The sequence below is a fragment of the Mycteria americana genome, assembly GCF_035582795.1.
Source record: "Mycteria americana isolate JAX WOST 10 ecotype Jacksonville Zoo and Gardens chromosome W unlocalized genomic scaffold, USCA_MyAme_1.0 Scaffold_32, whole genome shotgun sequence".
In the NCBI taxonomy this organism is placed as follows: Eukaryota; Metazoa; Chordata; class Aves; order Ciconiiformes; family Ciconiidae; genus Mycteria; species Mycteria americana.
The window spans coordinates 2,039,328-2,060,482 of record NW_027445438.1 but is presented as its reverse complement, the minus strand read 5'-3'; the positions used below and the strand labels follow the sequence as shown (position 1 = coordinate 2,060,482).

Below are 21,155 nucleotides of genomic sequence, written 5' to 3'. Positions count from 1 at the left end.
CCTACTGGACCATGGAAATCTCAGCCTACGGGACCAACGTCCGTAAGATTGACCCGAAAGTAGTTTTACTGATGCTGCTATGCGCTTGTTTACTAGTGTGTAAAAGTTTGTGTGAAAAGGATGCTAACAATTTAATGTTAGAGCTCATTCAAGGATTTGGTAAAATGCGAAATTTGACAAGTGTAACTGCTTGCCTCCCAATTCCTCAATCTGCAGGCCAACCTATCCCATGGGGAATCATACCTGTGAATTTGACAATGCTAGAATATTATGACAAAATGACCCAAGAATTGAATAAGGCTGGAGTAAGATACTATTTAGACCAGAAAGGAGACTGCAGGGATAGAGTTTTGAATGTACTACAAGATCCGGTGACCATAGGAAACAAAACTATAATTGCTAAACCAAGAGGAGGAAAATGTCCTAAAGATTATAGCGAAAAGGACTTTGGCTTTGTATCAGGAGGAGGAACTGCCCTGGGTAAACTAGTAATGTGTATTTTCGATTCAATTCAGGAAGGGAAAAAGGTAAAATCACCTGAATGCGAGAAACTTAGACAGCCTCCCAAAACTTGGGTTAAGCCAGTAGAGGGATTTTGGAAGTATATAGGAAATAACGCCTGGTGCATTGATTGGAGCATAAAGGCAATGTCTGATACTAGTAGGACAAATTGGAGGTGCCCCACAAAGGTAAATCAGTCTTTGATCAATGTTCTCAATTCCACTTTGGAATTACAGCAGAAATGCGCTCAAAATCATTCCCAAGAATGTAGGCAAAAGATTCCTTCTCCTGGCTACACTGTGTGGGTAACATCAGATGGATATTGGACTAGTCGATTAAAACTAGGATCAACAGGGAGACAAGTAACCCTAGGACTTCTGACACTCTGCCCGACTTGGAAGCAAAGTCCAATTAAAACCACTTATTGGGGAAAAGTAAAACGAGAACCGGAAGGCGATTCATGGGCAGGACCTACCTCTGCTGTGGAATTCAGCTGGGGAATTCAAAGTTTTTTGTTACCAGGACTAATGGCATTAGAAAATAGAATACTGATAGATAATTTGACTTGGCAAGTAGAAGCACTATCAAGAGCTACCCAGAAAGGGTTTCAAATTATTAACAGGCAGGTTCAAACAAATACTAAGATGACCATACAGAATAGGTTAGCATTAGATTTACTATTGATTAAAGAACAAGGGGTATGTGGATACTTAAAACTAGATACAGAACATTGCTGTGTCCACATACCCAATGTGACTGATGATTTGCAAAGACAGTTAGATGAGATGAAAAGAGTAGCAAAAGATAGTAAAGCTCTCCGAGAGACTGCAGAAAATAATTGGCTAAATAAAATTCTGCAGACCCTAGGAGGATGGTCACTGAAAGGATGGCTGGCTACATTATTAGAAGGGCTAATTGTTATGATAATAATTGTTATCATCCTTGCCATTTGTGTTGGCTGTGTAAAGCGAATAATTGAAAGAAATATGTGGAAGTAGTAATGACTTTTAATTTAGAACCTTTGTAAAAGAATTTACAAAGTTTAAAGAAAAGGGGGGAATGAAAAGAGCTAAAATCCCAAAGACAAAAAGAAATGCTGTAAATATCTTGGTTGCTCAATGTTTCCTTTTAGTCTCCCTTTCGCAGATAATTTGGCCTAGCTTGCCAGTAAGCTTAGATAGCAGAATTGCTAACGAGCTTTCTGTATTTGACCTAATCATTAGAGTAAGAATGCTTTGCCTGTGTTAAATCCTTGGTTAGCTGAGATAGTTGCAATGAAGATAGATAAAAGGAATTCTTCAGGCCCTGTGTCCCTGGAAAGAGCTGATAAGGAGAAACTACACAAGAACCACCTGATTTTGGATATGCAAGGAAAGTATGAGCAAGACAAAGATGGACTGAGCATGGGTCAAGACAAAGTTCAGTCAGCGGTCAGAGTGATGAAGACTACTGACTTCCTCCAACGACCACCAGAGGATCCCTAACGACCACCTAAGGACTTAAGTACGCATGCGTCAGGGACATTTACATATATTAATGAGTTCCAAGAAATCTCATGTTTATATAAATTAATCTTATGAATATGTATATTTTGCAACATATAACCTCTGCGATCTTGCTTGTTTGTCGGAGCACTTATGGTGGAGCGATCCCCAGTGCTGCCCAGCGCTGTAACAAAGGATGCCTGCTTAATAGTAACTCCATTGCTATTGAGTTTTATTTTGGGAACACTCTGAAACTCCGATTCGCCTGTCGGGAGATTTGGATTTTAAAGGGTAGTCTCCACGAATTTTGCTTCAATGTTTCTGCAGAAAGTTTTCTGTGTAAATATGCCTACTCACAAGACCTCCATTTAACTACATAGTTTTCTGCATGAGCTGTTCCTCAACAGAATTTCTGTTGGCATGTTTTCTTCAATAATGCTTTGCTCCTCCCAAAAATTTTTCAGGAGTGAAGTCCTGAGAAAGAGCGCTTAATAAAGAAAACGTGCTTGTGGTTAGACTGACTGGATGCACTGGGTCTGGCTGGGATGGAGTTAACTTTCCTCATAGCAGCCCATATAGTGCTGTGCTTTGCATTTGTGGCTAGAACAGTGTTGATAATGCACCAATGTTTTGGCTACCTCAAGGCTGTCTCTCCAACCACCCCACCCCCAAAGGCCAGTAGGCTGGGGGTGGGCAAGAGGTTGGGAGGGGACAGCTGACCCCAACTGACCAAAGATATTCCATACCATATGATGTCATGCTCAGCAATAAAAGCTGAGAGAAAAGGGGTGGGGGGTGGGGGGGGCATTCGTGGTTAATGTGTACTGAGGCCCTGCTTCCCAGGAAGTGGCTGGACATTGCCTGCTGATGGGAAGTAGGGAATAAATTTCTTCTTTTTTGCTTTGTTTCCACACACAGCCTTTGCTTTTCTTACTAAACTGCCATTATCTCAACACACAAGCTTGTCCATCTTATTTTCTCCCTCTGTTCTGTGGAGGGGGAGTGAGAAAATGACTGGGGGAGGGAGGGCTGGCAGCCAGCCAAGGTCAACCCACCACACTAGATCTGCACTCAAACTTTGGATTAAATTTCTGGCTTTACCACATACTATGTGTATGACCTGAGGCAAGCTATACTACCTCTTTATACAACAATTTCTCATCTTGAAATTGGGGATAATAATATTTTCTCTACATGACAGGATTCTTGTGAAGTATATCTCATTAACAGTAATGAGAAGCTTAAATAGAATGGTAACAATGTTTACAACAGTTATTTGTATTCATCAGATAATGACACTCCATCATCTAATCAGGTGCAAGTGAAAAACCATCAGTAGGGCATAGGGCAGGGACTGGTGGTTTTCAGTGGCTGGATCTGTAAAAGGGAAGATGAGTGACTAAATCTGTGACCTGATTCACACACCCCTCACACAGAAGGCAATTCAGAAATAACCAGAAATGTCCTGGTTTTGGCTGGGATAGAGTTAATTTTCTTCCTAGTAGCTGGTATAGTGCTGTGTTTTGGATTTTAGTATGAGAATAATATTGATAACATGTTGATGTTTTAGTTGTTGCTAAGTAATGTTTACACTAGTCAAGGGCTTTCAGCTTCCCATGCCCTGCCAGGTCTGACCAAAGGGCTATTCCATACCATATGACATCATGCTCAGTATATAAACTGGGAGGAGTTGGCCAGGGGGCAGTGATCGCTGCTCAGGAACTGGCTGGGCATCGGCCGGCGGGTGGTGAGCAGTTGCATCACTTGTTTTTTTTCTTGGGTTTTGTTCCTCTCTCTTTCTCTCTTCTGTTGTTTTCCTTTTCATTACAATTTAGTATTTTATTTTATTTTATTTTATTTTATTTTTTTTAATTTTATTTTATTTCAATTATTAAACTGTTCTTATCCCAACCCATGAGTTTTCTTACTTTTGCTCTTCCGATTCTCTTCCCCATCCCACGGGGGGGGGGGAGGGTGAGTGAGTGGCTGTGTGGTGCTTAGTTGCCAACTGGGGCTAAACCACAACACCCTTTTATGTTCCCAAGTGGCAGTATTTACTTAGAAAGTGTCTGAGAAGTTATTCTCAATAACCAATTCAAATCTTCAGGTAGCTAGCCCTGGGCATACTGATCTACTGATATCATAAAACTTGTCAAAAAACATTCAGAATCAGGGAGATGCAAAATATTCATGAAGGCTGTTCTGAAATTTGCAACAACTAAATCTCTTCATTAGGCATCAAAAATAATGAGTCGCTAGATGAGTCACTAGCAAATTTAAACCACTGACTCAGAAGAAGGAAATTACATTTTCTGATAAGTGATAAGCTATCAGCTTGAAGGAATAAAGTGCAAAAATGTATATACAAGGTTTAGCATTTTCTTCTGTTCTTTTTATCTCATGAAGGGCTTGATGTTAACAGTTTGTTCCTCTGAGGTTAAGCTTGTATCTAAAACTCTATCGAAGGAACGTTATTTCTTAGCTTTCATTATAATTTCCCATGGAAGCCAAGACCCAATTATCATGAAAAATAGAGTTTTCAGCAGAGCTTTCTGGAAAAGCTGATTACTGAAATAGCTGCTCTCCTGTCTCTCTCAACCGCTGCTTTCCTTTTCAGATGCAGCTGTAAATATGTCAAATATTATCTGTGGAAAGGCTACACACATAGAAAACTGTGTTTATCAGAAATTATATGCAGTATATACTGGTATTGTAAAGTTTGAGATTTAAGGATGTCAGAATTAAGGTGATTACCTAAATTCATAGCTTCTTTGTATACAAATGGAAATAGTATACAATGGAAATATTCTTACATGCAGATTGGTTAAAAATTGGCCAATTTAATTGGCTGTGTGGTGCTTGGTTGCCAACTGAGGCTAAACTACGACAGTCCTTTTTTGGTATTAGATATGGTATCAGATATTAGTTTATCTGATCTGCACCATGCTCATTTTTTTGCTGTACATGTTAAAGATCAGTGTCGGTTTTTGCAGTTTGCTGTGTTCTGCAGTGATTAGTGATGTTTCACCTGGGAGATTAAAAGAGTGACCTTGAGCTTAATTTGGTATCTGAGTTTTGTACTGAAGCCATTACTGTACTTCGGGTACCACCTCGTGGAGACAATTAGCAATTATACTTCTTCCTCTGAGAGGTTTTTTATGGAGGAAATATAGAATGGCACCTTCTCTACCTTCTTTATGATGTTTCCTCCTTCATTACAATAACTTTTCAGTATCTTGAACATCCTTGGGTAGTTAAGATACTTTTATTGGTATTGCTTGGGAATATTGTTTTGATTTTGTCTAAGATTAGTAAGCAATTTAAGAATATCATGCAGAGATCTGCCCCAAGGCTGGATAGTTATGAGTGGCAGGGTGTGTGGGATAGCATGGGCAAATGCCTAGGACGGTGGGCACCTCCAGTGTTTTGGAACTTCACCCCTGAACAAGTGCAGGATCCTGAAAAACTAGTAAAATATTTGGGGAAAGTATGCTGTCACCCTGGCAATGCCAGAGAGACACAAATCACTGCAATGTGCTGGGGCCTGGCCCATGCCTACTGAGCCCTGTTCAACACTATTCAGAACCCTCAAGGGGAAGAGAAGGTCTCTGGATCTGACGACAAAGCGACAGGCACTGCAGCTACTCCAACCCCGGCGACAGGCACTGCGGCTACTCAACCCCCCCCCCCCCCAACAGACACTGCAGCTACTCCAGCACCGGCAACAGCTGCTGCGGTTACTCCAGCTCCGGTTACTTCCGCACTGCAGCGGAACCAGGGAACCAACCTGTGCCGGTATCAGTCGCCCCTATACACAAGAAGAAATCTTGGAAGCAACAGTCAGCTCGTTTAGAAAGGGATGATGAAAAAGCAGGGCCATCACAAGGAGAGCAGGAGGAAGAGGAAGAACTCATAAACGAGACAGAAACCACCCCATCCCTATCCCTGAGTGAGCTGCGAGAAAAGATTTCAGTGGTCGTCCAGGCAAGCAACTTGTCACCTGGCTGCTCCGATGCTGGGATAACAGGACCAATAGCCTGGAATTAGAGGGTAAGGAAGCCGAACAGCTGGGATCCCTTTCTAGGGAAAGGGGCATTGACAAAGCAATTTGAAAAGGGGAACAAGTCCTCATCCTCTGGAGGCGACTACTGTCAGCTATGAAGGAAAGATATCCCTTCAAGGAAGATGTTATATGCCACCCAGGCAAATGGACCACCATGGAGAGAGGTATCCAGTACCTCAGGGAATTAGCCGTGCTGGAGGTGGTTAATGGTGACCTGAAAAACAAGCAGTTGGACAAAGATCCGGATATCTTTGGATAAAGATCTGGATGAAGTCAGGTGCACACGACCCATGTGGTAGAAGTTGGTACGGAGCGCACCAGTGTTGTATGCCAACTCAATGGCGATACTGACCTGGAAAGATGGAGAAGGACCAATGGTGGATGAATTGGCTTGCCATCTCTGGGAATATGAAGAAAGTCTCTCATCCTCCCTCGTCTCGGCTGTGGAGAAACTGGTCCAGCAATTTGAAAAGGATAGGTCCTACTTTCTACCTGTACAGACCAGTATCGCAGCTATTAGGAGTCAGTGTTCCTCTGCTCAAGAGAGAGGATATAGAGGGTACACACCACGGGGCACCCTGTGGTTTTACCTGCGTGACCACGGAGAGGACATGAGGAAGTGGGATGGAAAACCTACCTCGACCCTAGAGGCACGGGTACATGAGTTGCAAGTAAAAACAATCACACAAGGGGGTTCTTCCAGGAAAATTGCTGCTCCGGTTTCCAGTGGACAGTTCCCCAGAGTAGAAGGGCTGATCTTACTCCTGATTTGAATGGAGGAATTCCTGACTCGTATGTACAAGAAGTGGGTAACGAATACTATGACCAGGACTAGAGGGGCCCTGCCTCCAGCCAGGTGGAGGAAAGGGACAACAGGGTTTGCTGGACTGTGTGGATTCGATGGCCTGGCACATCAGACCCACAGGAGTATAAGGCTCTAGTGGACACCGGTGCACAGTGCACCCTAATGCCATCTAGCTATATAGGGGCAGAACCCATCAGTATTTCTGGAGTGACAGGGGGATCCCAACAGCTAACTGTATTGGAGGCCAAAGTGAGCCTAACTGGGAATGAGTGGCAAAAGCACCCCATTGTGACTGGCCCAGAGGCTCCATGCATCCTTGGCATAGACTACCTACTTGGCATAGAGAGGATATTTCAAGGACCCAAAAGGGTATCAGTGGGCTTTTGGTATAGCTGCCTTGGAGGCGGAGGAAATATAAACAGCTGTCCACCTTGCCCAGTCTCTTGGAGGACCCTTCTGTTGTGGGGTTGCTGAGGGTCGAAGAACAACAGGTGCTGATCGCCACCACAACAGTGCACCGGCGGCAATATTGTACCAACTGAGACTCCCTGATTCCCATCCATAAGCTGATTCATCGACTGGAGAGCCAAGGAGTGATCAGTAAGACTCGCTCACCCTTCAACAGTCCTATATGGCCAGCATGAAAGTCTAATGGAGAGTGGAGACTAACAGTAGACTATCGTGGCCTGAATGAAGTCATGCCGCCGCTGAGTGCTGCTGTGCTGGACATGCTAGAACTTCAGTATGAACTGGAGTCAAAGGCAGCCAAATGGTATGCCACAAGTTATATCACTAATGCGTTCTTCTCAATCCCTTTGGCAGCAGAGTGCAGGCCACAGTTTGCTTTCACTTAGAGGAGCGTTCAGTACACCTGGAATCGACTGCCCCAGGGGTGGAAACACAGCCCTACCATTTGCCATGGACTGATCCAGACTGCACTGGAACAGGGTGAAACTCCAGAACATCTGCAATATATTGATGACATCATCGCATAGGGCAATACAGCAGAGGAAGTTTTTGAGAAAGGGAAGAAAATAGTCCAGATCCTCTTGAAAGGTGGTTTTGCCATAAAACAAAGTAAGGTCAAGGGACCTGCACAGGAGATCCAGTTTTTAGGAATAAAATGGCAAGATGGACGTCGTCAGATCCCAATGGATGTGATTAACATAATAACAGCCATGTCTCCACCAACTAGCAAAAAGGAAACACAAGCTTTCTTAGGCGTTGTGGGTTTTTGGAGGATGCATATCCCAAATTACAGTTTGATCGTAAGCCCTCTCTACCAAGTGACCCGGAAGAAGAACGACTTCAAATGGGGCCCTGAGCAACGACCAGCCTTTGAACAAATTAAACGGGAGATAGTTCATGCAGTAGCCCTTGGGCCAGTCCGGGCAGGGCAAGATGTAAAGAATGTTCTCTACACTGCAGCCGGGGAGAATGGCCCTACCTGGAGCCTCTGGCAGAAAGCACCAGGGGAGACTCGAGGTCGACCCCTAGGGTTTTGGAGTCAGGGATACAGAGGATCCGAGGCCCACTATACTCCAACTGAAAAAGAGATATTGGCAGCATATGAAGGGATTCGAGCTGCTTCAGAAGTGGTTGGCACTGAAGCACAACTCCTCTTGGCACCTCGACTGCCAGTGCTGGGCTGGATGTTCAAAGGGAGGGTCCCCTCTACACATCATGCAACTGATGCTACGTGGAGTAAGTGGGTTGCACTGATCCACATACAATGGGCTCGAATAGGAAACCCCAGTCACCCAGGAATCTTGGAAGTGACCATGGACTGGCCGGAAGGCAAAGATTTCAGAATATTGCCAGAGGAGGAGGTAACATATGCTGAGGAGGCCCCACTGTACAATAAACTACCAGAAAATGAGAAGCAATATGCCCTGTTCACTGATGGGTCCTGTCATATTGTAGGAAAGCATCGGAGGTGGAAGGCTGTTGTATGGAGTCCTATACGACAAGTGGTAGAAACTGCTGAAGGAGATGGTGAATCAAGCCAATTTGCAGAAGTTAAAGCCATCCAGCTGGCTTTAGACATTGCTGAACGAGAAAAGTGGCCAATGCTCTATCTCTATACTGACTCATGGATGGTGGCAGATGCCCTGTGGGGGTGGTTACAGCAATGGAAGCAGAGCAACTGGCAGTGCAGAGGCAAACCCATCGGGGCTGCTGCATTGTGGCAAGATATTGCTGCTCGAGTAGAGAACCTGGCTGTAAAAGTACGTCACGTAGATGCTCATGTACCCAAGAGTCGGGCCACTGAGGAACACCAAAACAACCAGCAGGTGGATCAGGCTGCTAAGATTGAAGTGGCTCAGGTGGATCTGGACTGGCAACATAAGGGTGAATTATTTATAGCTAGGTGGGCCCATGACACCTCAGGCCATCAAGGAAGAGATGCAACATATAGATGGGCTCGCGATCGAGGGGTGGACTTGACCATGGACACTATTGCACAGGTTATCCATGAATGTGAAACATGTGCTGCAATCAAACAATCCAAGCGGTTAAAGCCTCTGTGGTATGGAGGGCGATGGCTGAAATATCAATATGGGGAGGCCTGGCCGATCGATTATATCACACTCCCACAAACCTGACAGGGGAACCACCATGTGCTTACAATGGTGGAAGCAACCACCGGATGGCTGGAAACATATCCCGTGCCCCATGCCACCGCCCAGTGCACTATCCTGGGCCTTGAAAAATAAGTCTTATGGCGACATGGCACCCTAGAAAGAATTGAGTCAGACAACGGGACTCATTTTTGAAACAACCTCATAGACACCTGGGCCAAAGAGCATGGCATTGAGTGGGTATATCACATCCTCTATCATGCACCAGCCTCTGGGAAAATCGAACAATACAGTGGAATGTTAAAGACTACACTGAGAGCAATGGGTGCTGGGACATTCAAATATTGGGATATACATTTAGCAAAGGCCACCTGGTTAGTCAACACTAGGGGATCTGTCAATCGAGCTTGCCCTGCCCAATGAAAACTTTTATGCACTGTAGAAGGGGATAAGGTCCCTGTAGTGCGCATAAAAAAAGATGCTGGGGAAGACAGTCTGAGTTACTCCTGCCTCAGGCAAAGGCAAGCCCATTTGTGGGATTGCTTTTGCTCAAGGACCTGGGTGCACTTGGTGGATGATGCGGAAGGATGGGGAAGTCCAACGTGTACCTCAAGGGGATTTGATTTTGGGGTGAGAATAGCCAATGAACTAAATGGTATGATGTTAATTGCTATATAATAATGTATGTCATCACCTTTATGGTTACTATACACCATATCAATGGTATTGCAGTAAGAATCACCCAGAGTAATGAAGAATGAACTTTGATGAAACCAAGCAAAGTGCAGCTGTGATGGAACCAGAACTGGCTTCAGCGCGCAACAATCCAACACCACACACCATCTCTCCTGCCCTGAAGGACTGTATTGACAGATGGAGCCCAAAGTCATGGACTAAATGAACTCAGCGGCCATTTTAGAGGGATGGCCCATAGACCAAGGGAATGATATCTGTGTGTATATATCACAAGACAGTGGTGGTGATTAACTGGAATGCATTGGAAAGGTTAGGACCTAGGCATGACGTAGATAGTATAGAATAAGGGGTGGATACTGTCCTGGTTTTGGCTGGGATAGAGTTAATTTTCTTCCTAGTAGCTGGTATAGTGCTGTGTTTTGGATTTAGGATGAGAATAATGTTGATAACATGCTGATGTTTTAGTTGTTGCTAAGTAATGTTTACACTAGTCAAGGACTTTTCAGCTTCCCCTGCTCTGCCAGGTGCACAAGAAGCTGGGAGGGGGCACAGCCAGGATAGTTGATCCAAACTGGCCAAAGGGCTATTCCATACCATATGATGTCATACTCACTATATAACCTGGGGGGAGTTGGCTGGGGAGCAGCAGTTGCTGCTCGGGGACTGGCTGGGCGTCGGTCAGTGGGTGGTGAACAGTTGCATCACTTGTTTTTTTTCTTGGGTTTTGTTCCTCTCTCTCTTCTGTTTTTTTCCTTTTCATTACAATTTATTATAATTATTTTTTTTAATTTCAATTATTTAACTGTTCTTATTTTTCACATATGGAGTGATGTACTACACCCATAAGAGAGATGCAAAAAAATACTTTATTGATATAAAACAGTGAGTTAACAAGGGTTAATGTTAAATGCAACAGTGGTTTAACAAGATTCGATGGCAAGGTACACTTGATTATTTACTGCATAGAGGACAGGACGAAACTGTCAGAGAGACTGTCCCGTTGAGTCACAAGGTTCAGAAAGGACTCCCTTGCTTTCTAAACTCCTTCTCAGAGAGGAGTGTAGCTGCGGCTGGATCCAATTCTTGTCTCAGACTTGGTCAACAGTTTATGTCTAAAGGATTATACGTGCGCAATCAATCCTTTATATCACTTAGCTAAGATTCCAAAGTTTAGCATGCTATTAGTCACTTACCGAGGATCTGCTGCGGCAAGGAATCTCTCAACCTCGAGGAGTAACCTTGAGAGGCGTCCCTGCTCAAGGGGAGATCCTGGCGTGCGGCCTGCTGCCGTGCAGGAGAGCTCAAAGGGCTCTTGGGCTGCTCACTATTTCAGTAGTAAGATGATTGACTCATAGTCATATTTGCATACTGACCACAGATTTTAGTTTCTTCACTGTGGTTAGGGGGGCGCATTGCACAATAGCCCTAGGCTATTGTGTTGTTATCTGTCTCTTGAATCCACTTTGAGCCAGATGCAGCCATCAGGACTAGACACATCCATTATGACTGGCACTGGTGGTTATCGCTTGAGCAGGGTTAGGGGAGATAAAGGTCAGGTTGGGGGCGGGGGTGGGGGAACACACCGTCATATTTTCTCAACCCACGAGTTTTCTTACTTTTGCTCTTCATATTCTCTCCCCCATCCCACCAGGGTGTGGGTGGGTAGGGTGAGCGAGCGGCTGTGTGGTGCTTAGTTGCCAACTGAGGCTAAACCACGACAATCTGGTACCTCAGTGGCACAAACAAAGGCCTCTGAGAAAAATGTCCAAAATCATAAAAAAGAGTCTGTAAAAATTTTTTAAAAAGGCAATACAAAAAGGAAAATCAATTGAAGGCATCGCAGGAGCACTATCTTATGCATTGTATTGTCAATTGATACAGCTTTTATTAAAGAAATGAAACCTATATTGTTAATAAGCCTAAATATCAGGCATATTCATATAGAGTAAAAACAGAGAGCAAAAGTTTTTTAATACTTTTTGATATGTTTGATAGCCTTTTCAGACTGTTTTATAACAGTTTGCTGATTTAGGTATAGACAAGGAAACTTTCCACTCTATAATTGGTCTCTGTGTCTCTTTCTCTGTGATACTGTCCAAGTTCAGCTTAGTGGAAACTCTTTAACACTGCAACATTTTCCATTTTTACCCATGCAGCTGAACCACACATGATCTGTAAAATAAGGACAACTAGCACACAGGTGAGATGGTGGAGGATGGCAGCTTCTCTTAATTTGGAGAACTGGAACACAACAGAACTGAGATGTCTCTGGGTATAGCTGCCACCAGTTCCTTGCCACTCAGTGTGGGAAGATCTGATCTTGCACATTGGTCAAGTTTCATGTTTGAGTCATGCTTGCCACTTTTAGTCACAAAGTGAAACCTTTTTTCTTCTTTTTTAAGGACAATATATGGTCTAATCTAATGGAGTGGAGTGAGGTCTGTTCAGGAGTCACAGTGGTGCAATACCTATTTTGAATCAGTAAGAGCTATGGGTGTGGAGCACTCAACAGGAGCCCTAATCTGCAAAGTCAGGTTTGTATTGCTGCCATAGTCCTAATCCTACAAGGGGAATAAGTAAGATGGGAAAGTTCATCAATTTACAGAGAGGGTTTGCTGCTGTAAATAGCCTGAGGTCACAAGCCAGAGCATTTGGTCATGGTTTACATTTTCTTTTCTTGAAGGTCTGACCTGGATCGTATCAGTTCTCATGAACGTATTTCACACGTCTCTCAAGGCCTTATGAATGCCAGAACAGAATTAAACTGCTTTTTATGCTAACTATCCTGGGATGTGCTATTTCCTGACAAAGCAAAGGTGAGCATCTGAGCAGGTAAGATGACTCCCTCCTCTCCTTCCTCCAGATTCTTCTCTCTCAGTTGACTTCAGGAGGAATCTGGAATGCTGGCTTCACCCAGCTCCTTAACTTTATGGACCTGAAAGGAGAGGAGAGGAATCCTACTCGGGAAGAAGGATTCTCCTCCTGGCTGGACACGGAAAGCTCTCTGGTGGACAGGGAGAGCCTGTCCCCAGGACTGTGCATGGCACCAGCCAAAGTCTGATTTCCCAGGTGGTTCAAATGCCCTGTTAAGATGATTTCAGAAAACATTTTTATAACAGGATGGGGCAGATGTGAGGAAGCTCTAGGAGTGCCTTGCTGACCAGGGCCCATGGTGATGAGAGCCATGTAGGAGGAACATACCCCACATAACTGACCACTGCTAGGGAGGACCTGCCAGGCCTGCTCCCACTGGCTGCCCCACCGCCGCCCACTGACTCACCCCGCCGCCCCGGGCTGGCAGCGAAGAGCCTCAGAAACGACGATATACCCCAGGCCGCGCCGGGCCATGCTGGGCTGTGAGGCCCACAGACACTGTGGCCGCCCCGTCCGGCCGCCCCCAGCGGGGCTCCAGCGGGGCTCCTGCAGCGCCCCAGCGGCGCCGCGCGCGACGCCAGGAGGCGCTGCGGCGCCGGCTGCCTCGCCAGGCCCTGGCGCTGCGGCCATGTCCGGCGGCGGTTTGAAAGTGCGGCGGCGGAGGTGCGGGTTGTATATAAGGGCTGACAGGACAGAGCAACTGCTCTAGTTGTTACTTTGCCTCCTTTTTTCTCTGTCTTCCTCGTCGTGCTGAGCCCAGCCGGTAGCGTGGAGCGAGTCGACCTGGTGGATCCGTTCCCATCGCCGCACTAGCGCCACTGAGGTCGCCATTTTCACCTCCTCGCCCCAGACCCTCCCGGCCGGGCTCGCCGCGCCGCGGAGGGAAGGCGCTTCGCCGGCGGCAGCAGACAGTGTTCGGCGCTCAGCTGCGGCAGGAGAGTCGGCCGGGAGGGCGAAGAGAGGCTAGCGCCGCTCCTGCCCGTTGCGTGTGATCGCCCGGCCATCACCAGCCTCCTCCATTGATTTTGTCTCCATCCTCCTCCACCCCTCCCCAGCGCCGTGCGGAGGGGGCACGGGTCTCCCGAAAGGAGGGGAAGAAGGTTCCGAGGAGAGGTAGACAAGGATAGACTGCCACTGTGGACAGCGGTGAGTGACGGGGACAAGAATTGGGTTCCCCCGCCAGCCCAGTCGGCGGTTTTACCACCCCCTCCTTCCCCCGTGAGCCCGAGGAGCGGCCTCGTCGGCCTGCCCGCCATCAGGGGTGCCGCTGGGGCCGGATTGGGCAGGGGGCTGTGGAGCTGGTACCTGCGGCCGGCGGCGAGTCGGGCTGCGCCTCGGGCACTGGAACCGGTCGCTCCTTTCCCCCGGGCGGGGGGCTCGGGTTTCTGTCGGCTCCCCGGAGCAGAGCAAGGGGGCAGCCCTGGCAATCTCTCCCTGTGGAGTCCCCAGCCTGCCGGCGGCGGCTCCTTACCGAGGAGCCCACCGGTATCTTACGTACTACAAGCCCTCAGCCCTGCGGCTGGGCTGGGCGAGCTCCCCGCGAGCGGCGGCGGGGCCGCCGAGGTCCGGGTGAGGCGTTGTGAGGAGAACAGTCCCCTTGCAGGGGTACCTCCCTTCAGAACAGCGTGGTGAGTGATGCTCTCGAGGCGTTTTAAAAACCGCTTTCTTCTGACACTCTAACAAAAAAAGAGAGAGAGGGGCAAGAAACAGCATTTCTGGTAGGTTATAAAAATTAGGGTGTTAGTGGGTGGGTTGGTGGTTTTGTGGGTCTTTTGGGTTTGGTGTTGGTTGTTTTTTTTTCCGGGGGGGTAGATGTGAGAGTAGACTGTGAGGGAGGGCAAGTGGTGCTTTGAACAGGTCGCTCGGTGGCAGACCTGCGGGAGGTCAAGGTTCTGAGCTCGGCCTGTGCTGAAGACAGGGCGTGGTGGCCCGCTGGGGATACTGTGGCGCCTCCCTCCCGAGCAAGAGGCACGAGTGTCTGTTACCGCGACTTCCCCCCCCCCGCATTTTAAAATAATGGTATAGCTTATTGTACAACGGTGTGAAATGCAGAATGTCACTCTGAAGAAAAATTCCTTGAAGCTACCCATTAAAACTAAGTGTCTAAAGGCCATTGGGGATGTAACAGTGATAAACTAATTGTGTATCCAAAGAGCTAAACTCTTATTTTAACATGGTGTTTTGAAATTTGGGCTTGTCTTTTGGATTAAGCATTTAATTTTTAGTCTGTTATGTGGTATATGTAACTTCATGCTTTTATCAAAATTATAAATCTTTCATAGGCCCATCAGTTTCAGGGACTTCTGACTCTGAAGTTGGATGTAAAATAGATCATAAGCCTTCTGATCTTGTTTTTGAACTTGGATGAATGGAGTAATTTTATAATTTTTTAAAAACTTTAAAAAAAAAACTTTTTAGAAGCTATTTAAACAAAACCCTGAACATGTTATCCCACCAAGGGATGACCTTTCTCACACCCATTCCAAATATCCTTCCTGTACTGTGATAACTGCTTAAAAAAAAAAATCTAAAAGTAAATACATTTGTGAAGTTGGGGGGGTTGCTTTAGTTCTATTTCTTGTGTGTGTGTGAAGGATCTTATCTAATGCTCAAGGACTGAGGTGTTTTTGTTTTTTTAAACTTGAATCGGTGTATAAGGAACTCTTGTAAATATAAGTAACATTAGTATTAGAGTTGAAAGAAGTAATTGGGGTTAGAATGTGTTCTTTTTGCACTCAAGGCATGTTTAGTTACTGACATTTACTTAGGTCATCTGTTGTGGTTTAACCCCAGCCGGCAAATAAGCACCACACAGCTGCTTGCTCACTCCCCCCACAGTGGGATGGGGGAGAGAATCAGAAGAGCAAAAGTGAGAAAACTCAAGGGTTGAGATAAAGACAGTTGAATAGGTAAAGCAAAAGCCACGCACACAAGCAAAGCAAAACAAGGAATTAATTCCCTACTTCCCATGGGCAGGCAGGTGTTCAGCCATCTCCAGGAAAGCAGGGCTCCATCACACGTAATGGTTACTTGGGAAGACAAACGCCATCACTCTGAATGTCCCCCCTTCCTTCTTCTTCCCCAGCTTTATATACTGAGCATGACGTCATGTGGTATGGAATAGCCCTTTGGTCAGTTTGGATCAACTATCCTGGCTGTGTCCCCTCCCAGCTTCTTCTGCACCTGGCAGAGCATGGGAAGCTGAAAAGTCCTTGACTAGTGCAAACATTACTTAGCAACAACTAAAACATCAGCATGTTAACACTGTTATTCTCATACTAAAATCCAAAACACAGCACTACACCAGCTACTGTGAAGAAAATTAACTCTATCATAGCTGAAACCAGGACATCATCTGATTAATATTGGCTCAGTGGAGGTGCGGATCCACCTCAGAGGAGGTGGAAAGTTGCATTTTTCATTTTGTCAAAACATAGATACAATTTTGAAAGACATAATAAAATAACTGAATTTCTGTTGTAACAATTGGTGTGTGTTTTGGGGGGGAGAAAGGGAATATTGAAAATGAAATTACAGAAAGTGATCTTGCAAATGCTTATGACTTAATGAATTAAGTAGCAATTCAAATAAGCAATGAGGTCCTCTATTGTGTATAAGTTCTAGTATGTTGTATTGGGTTTACGTGGTGTGTGAGCTGGCACGGGCAGGACGCAGGAACAACACTAAACCACGGATGAAATGCAAAGAGTAAATTTATTTTTCGTTACCTCGCCCTCTGGGGGATCCCCAGAGCAGCACCCAGGCAGAGGCACACAAGCAGGGATGCAGGCACTGTGGAGCTTGGTCCATGCTAGAGGATCAACGAACCTGCTGGTTTTGCCTGTATATCGGGGATATGTGCAGGTATAGTTTACCACTGTGCTTTGATCTTTCCTATAGCAGGGCAAGAATCTCAAGCATGTTTGATAGGGTGCCTCGAAGTCTATCACAGGCCTATGTTATCTAAACACTTGTTCTACTTGTCTAACACACAAGGTTAAACAACGATTAGTACGATGTATGTGTTTTTTGACACCCCGGCTGCAAGTCACTTGAGCGTGTTTACAATCTTCCTTGCCAATCTTCTGTTATTTTTCCCACACATGGCAAAGTTTTGGTAGTGGGGGGGGCATGGGTGGGGCTGCAGGGGTGGCTTCTGTGAGAAGACATCAGGAGCTGCCCCCATATCAGACAGAGACAGTTTAAGCTGGCTCCAAAATGGACCCACCACTGGCCAAAGCTGAGCCAATCAGCAACTTAGGTAGTGCTTCTGTGATAACATATTTAAGAAAGGTAAAGAAAGAGGGGGAGGAGGTGCTCCAGGTGCTGGAGCAGAGATTCCCCTGTAGCCTGTGGAGAAGGCCATGGTGATGGAGGCTGTCCCCCTGCAGCCTGTGGAGGACCCCAGGCCAGAGCAGTTGGATGTACCCTGAAGGAAGCTGCAGTCTGTGGAGAGCCCACAATGGAGCAGGCTCCTGGCAGGAACTGCAGCCTGTGGAGAGGAGCCTGTGCATGAGCAGGCTTCCTGGCAGGACCTGTAACCCCATGGGGGACCCATGCTGGATCAGTCTGTTCCTGAAGGACTGCACCCTGTGGAAAGGACCCATGCTGCAGCAGTTCTTGAAGAACTGTAGCCTATGGGAAGGACCCATGCTGGAGAAGGTCATGAAGGACTGTATCTTGTGGGAGGGACCCCACGCTGGAGCAGGGGAAGAGTGTGAAGAGGAAGGAGCGGCAGAGATGAAGTGTTATGAACTGACTGCAACCCCCATTCCCTGTTTCCCCTTGTGCTGCTCAGGGAGGGGAGGAGGTAGAAGAGTTGGGAGTGAAGAAGAGAAGGGTGGAGGGAAGGTGTGTTTTAGTTTTATTTCTCACTTATCCTACTCTCTTACAATTAATTGGCAATAAATTAAATTTTCACCAAGTCAAGTCTGTTTTGTCCATGATGGTAATTTGCAAGTGTTCTCCCTGTCCTTATCTTGACCCATGAGCTTTTTCATTGTATTTTTTCCCCTGTCCTGCTGAGGAGGGGGAGTGAGAGAGCAGCTTGGTGGGTACCTTGCAGACAGCCAAGGTCAACCCACCACATATGGGCATAAATTTAATTGTATGTGAATATTTACAGTGTGCTCTCAAACTTAGTTTCCCCTATTAGCTTGGCTAAGAAACTACAATATGGATATACTTGCCTGGATAACTAACAGATTTTGCTAGTGGGTGATCTTTTTCTACGTGCTTTCCACTTTGAAAAAGAGTGGGTTTTTTTTGTTTTTTTTTTTCCAAGCAAAGAATCAATTATGCTGCATTGAAGAAACTTCCTGGTGAAGTTTATATAACTCTATACCAAAGATACATAAATCAGAAATATATAAAAAAAGTAGTGTATGGTCTGTAAAATATTTTAATTCATTTGTACACCAGCTGAATGAAGAACACTGAAACTGTAGTTTGTAGTCCAGAAATGTTGCAGCTGTACTGTATGTTATCTTTGATTTAAAGGGTGTTTCACTAATGGTTTAGTGACAACTTAAACTATCATATAACAAGGCAAAACAAATTATTTTGAAGCATGCTAGTAATTGTGACCTTGTGAGTATGTCAGCTCTGTGGTGGTTTGCAATGTAGCAGTCTGAGCAAAGCTTGTGGAGAAGGTGGCTTTTTACAATAGGGAAAAGAGTTAGAAATGTTTTGAACATCCTTTCATGGTTACTTCTGTCATGGTTACAAGCAGTTGAGTTGCTTTAGAAACTGGAAGGAAAGAAATTCAGTGTGTGTGTTTGTTCTGAGTGACTTCCTGCATTTTTTTGTAGCTGCTTTTTTTTTTCTTTTTTCCTGGGTATCAGAGCATTCACTGCACTGATTAAATCATTATTCATAGAGTAGTGACAAGAAGCAGATCAGGTCATATAGAGGTGTTGCAGTAAACAAGAAATGTTAAACGTCTTTTTTTTTTTTTCTCTCCTCCCCAGCAAGAAGTGTAATTGACTATGTTTTACATCTCTAGGAGTAATGGTTTGTGGTGATGAAATAATGCTAATCGGCATTTGCTGCTATAATTCATTGCCCACTGGGGAGCAGTTAGTGTAATACCTGGTAATTTGAACAAACCTTTAAGAGGTGGTGATGTTTATATACCAGACCTTTTGACCCCCCAAAGGTGGGGTGTATGGGGTTGTGGGTTGTGGTGGGTTATCCTTGGCTAGCTGCCAGAGGCTCACCTAGATGCTCACACACTCCCCTTCCTCAACAGGATGGGGGAGAAAATAGGATGAAAAAGCTCCTGGGTCAAGACAAAGACGGGGAGATCGCTTACCAATTACAGTCACAGGCAAAATAGGCTTGACTTGGGGAAAATTAATTTAATTGATTGCCAATTGGGGGGAGAAAAAGAATCACAGAATCATATAGGTTGGAAAAGACCTTTAAGATCATCAACTCCAACCGTAAACCTAACACTACCACTACCACCACTACACCATGTCCCTAAGCACCTCATCCAAATGTCTTTTAAATACCTCCAGGGATGGTGACTCAACCACTTCCCTGGGCAGCCTGTTCCAATGCTTGATAACCCTTTCAGTGAAGTAAAATTTCCTAATATCCAGTCTAAACCTCCCCTGGCACAACTTGAGGCCATTTTCTCTTGTCCTATCATTTGTTACTTGGGAGAAGAGACCGACCCCCACCTCTCTACAACCTCCTTTCAGGTAGTTGTAGAGAGCAATAAGGTCTCCCCTCAGCCTCCTTTTCTCCAGGCTAAACAATCCCAGTTCCCTCAGCCGATCCTCATAAGACTTATGCTCTAGACCCTTCACCAGCTTCGTTGCCCTTCTCTGGACACGCTCCAGCACCTCAAGGTCTCTCTTGTAGTGGAGGGCCCAAAACTGAACACAGTATTCGAGGTGCGGCCTCACCAGTGCCGAGTACAGGGGCACGATCACTTCCCTAGTCCTGCTGGCCACGCTATTTTTGATACAAGCCAGGATGCCATTGGCCTTCTTGGCCACCTGGGCACACTGCTGGCTCATATTCAGCTGGCTGTCAACCAACATCCCCAGGTCCTTTTCCACCAGGCAGCTTTCCAGCCAATCTTCCCCAAGCCTGTAGCGTTGCATGGGCTTGAAATAACACTTTTCTCCCCACCCCCCCCCCCCCCCCCCAGTCTCAACTTCACTTCTGACTGATCTACTCCCTGCCTGCCCCCCAGCAGTGCAGGTGGAATAGGGGTTACTGTCATAGAACCATAAAATGATTCAAAGCCCTGTTCAACCTGACCTTGAACACTTCCAGCAATGGTGCATCCACAACTTCTCTGGGCAACCTGTTCCAGTGTCTCGCCACCCTCATCGTAAAAAATCTCTTCCTTATTTCCAATCTAAATGTACCCTCTTTCAGTTTAAAACTGTTACCCCTTGTCCTCTCACTACAGGCCCTGGTAAAAAGTCTCTCTCCTTCTTTCTTATAAGCCACCTTTAAGTATTGAAAGGCTGCAATAAGGTCTCCCTGGAGCCTTCTCTTCTCCAGGCTGAACAACCCCAACTCTCTCAGCCTTTCAATCTTCTTACTGTATGTTGGTGGTGTGTTTGTTTTTTTTTCTTTTTTAAGCTAGAACAAAAGGGAGGTCCTGGTATCTTTCTTAAATATTTGGAGGTTGAAACTGACAGTCTGTGAGACAGTGGTGCAGGACAATGCATCTGGGCCATTCCCTGCTGCCTCTTCACAGAGAACCCTGCAACTTTTCCCTCCCCTGCCCCCTTGCAATTGTGTGGCTGGAGTTCCCTCTTCAGGTAGCCAAAGTATAGCTGTTTCTTGTCATATGACTTTGACCACATGATGGGTGGATGTGCTTAGTCATGTGAAGGAGAAGATATTAAGGCTTGTGGTTCTTCATCACAGTTGTTATATTCCTCATCTATTCTTATGAAATACTGAAACATGTTCTTCCCAACTGCTGACAGCAAACTTGGAACAATCTGAAAAAAAGATAAAAATGTGTTTTTTCCTAACTTTTTGTTGTAGGTTAACCCCGGTAGGCAGCTAAGCACCACACAGCTGCTCACTCACTCTGTCACAGTGGGATGGGGAAGAGAATGGGAAGATAAAAGTGTGAGAACTCATGGGTTGAGATAAAGACAGTTTAATGGTAAAGC

The 21,155-nt window shown here is 45.7% G+C and overlaps 1 protein-coding gene across 3 annotated transcripts in view; it reads left to right on the top strand.

Moving 5' to 3' along the window:
* Positions 1 to 13,608: 13,608 nt before the first annotated feature.
* The window catches only part of LOC142403056 (CDC42 small effector protein 2-like), a 101,874-nt gene continuing 94,327 nt past the window's right edge, over positions 13,609 to 21,155 (top strand). For all 3 annotated transcript variants that reach the window (XM_075489204.1, XM_075489202.1, XM_075489203.1), the window contains exon 1: positions 13,609 to 14,151. The gene's annotated coding sequence lies outside the window, so the exon portion shown is untranslated. The remainder of the gene's footprint in view (positions 14,152 to 21,155) is intronic.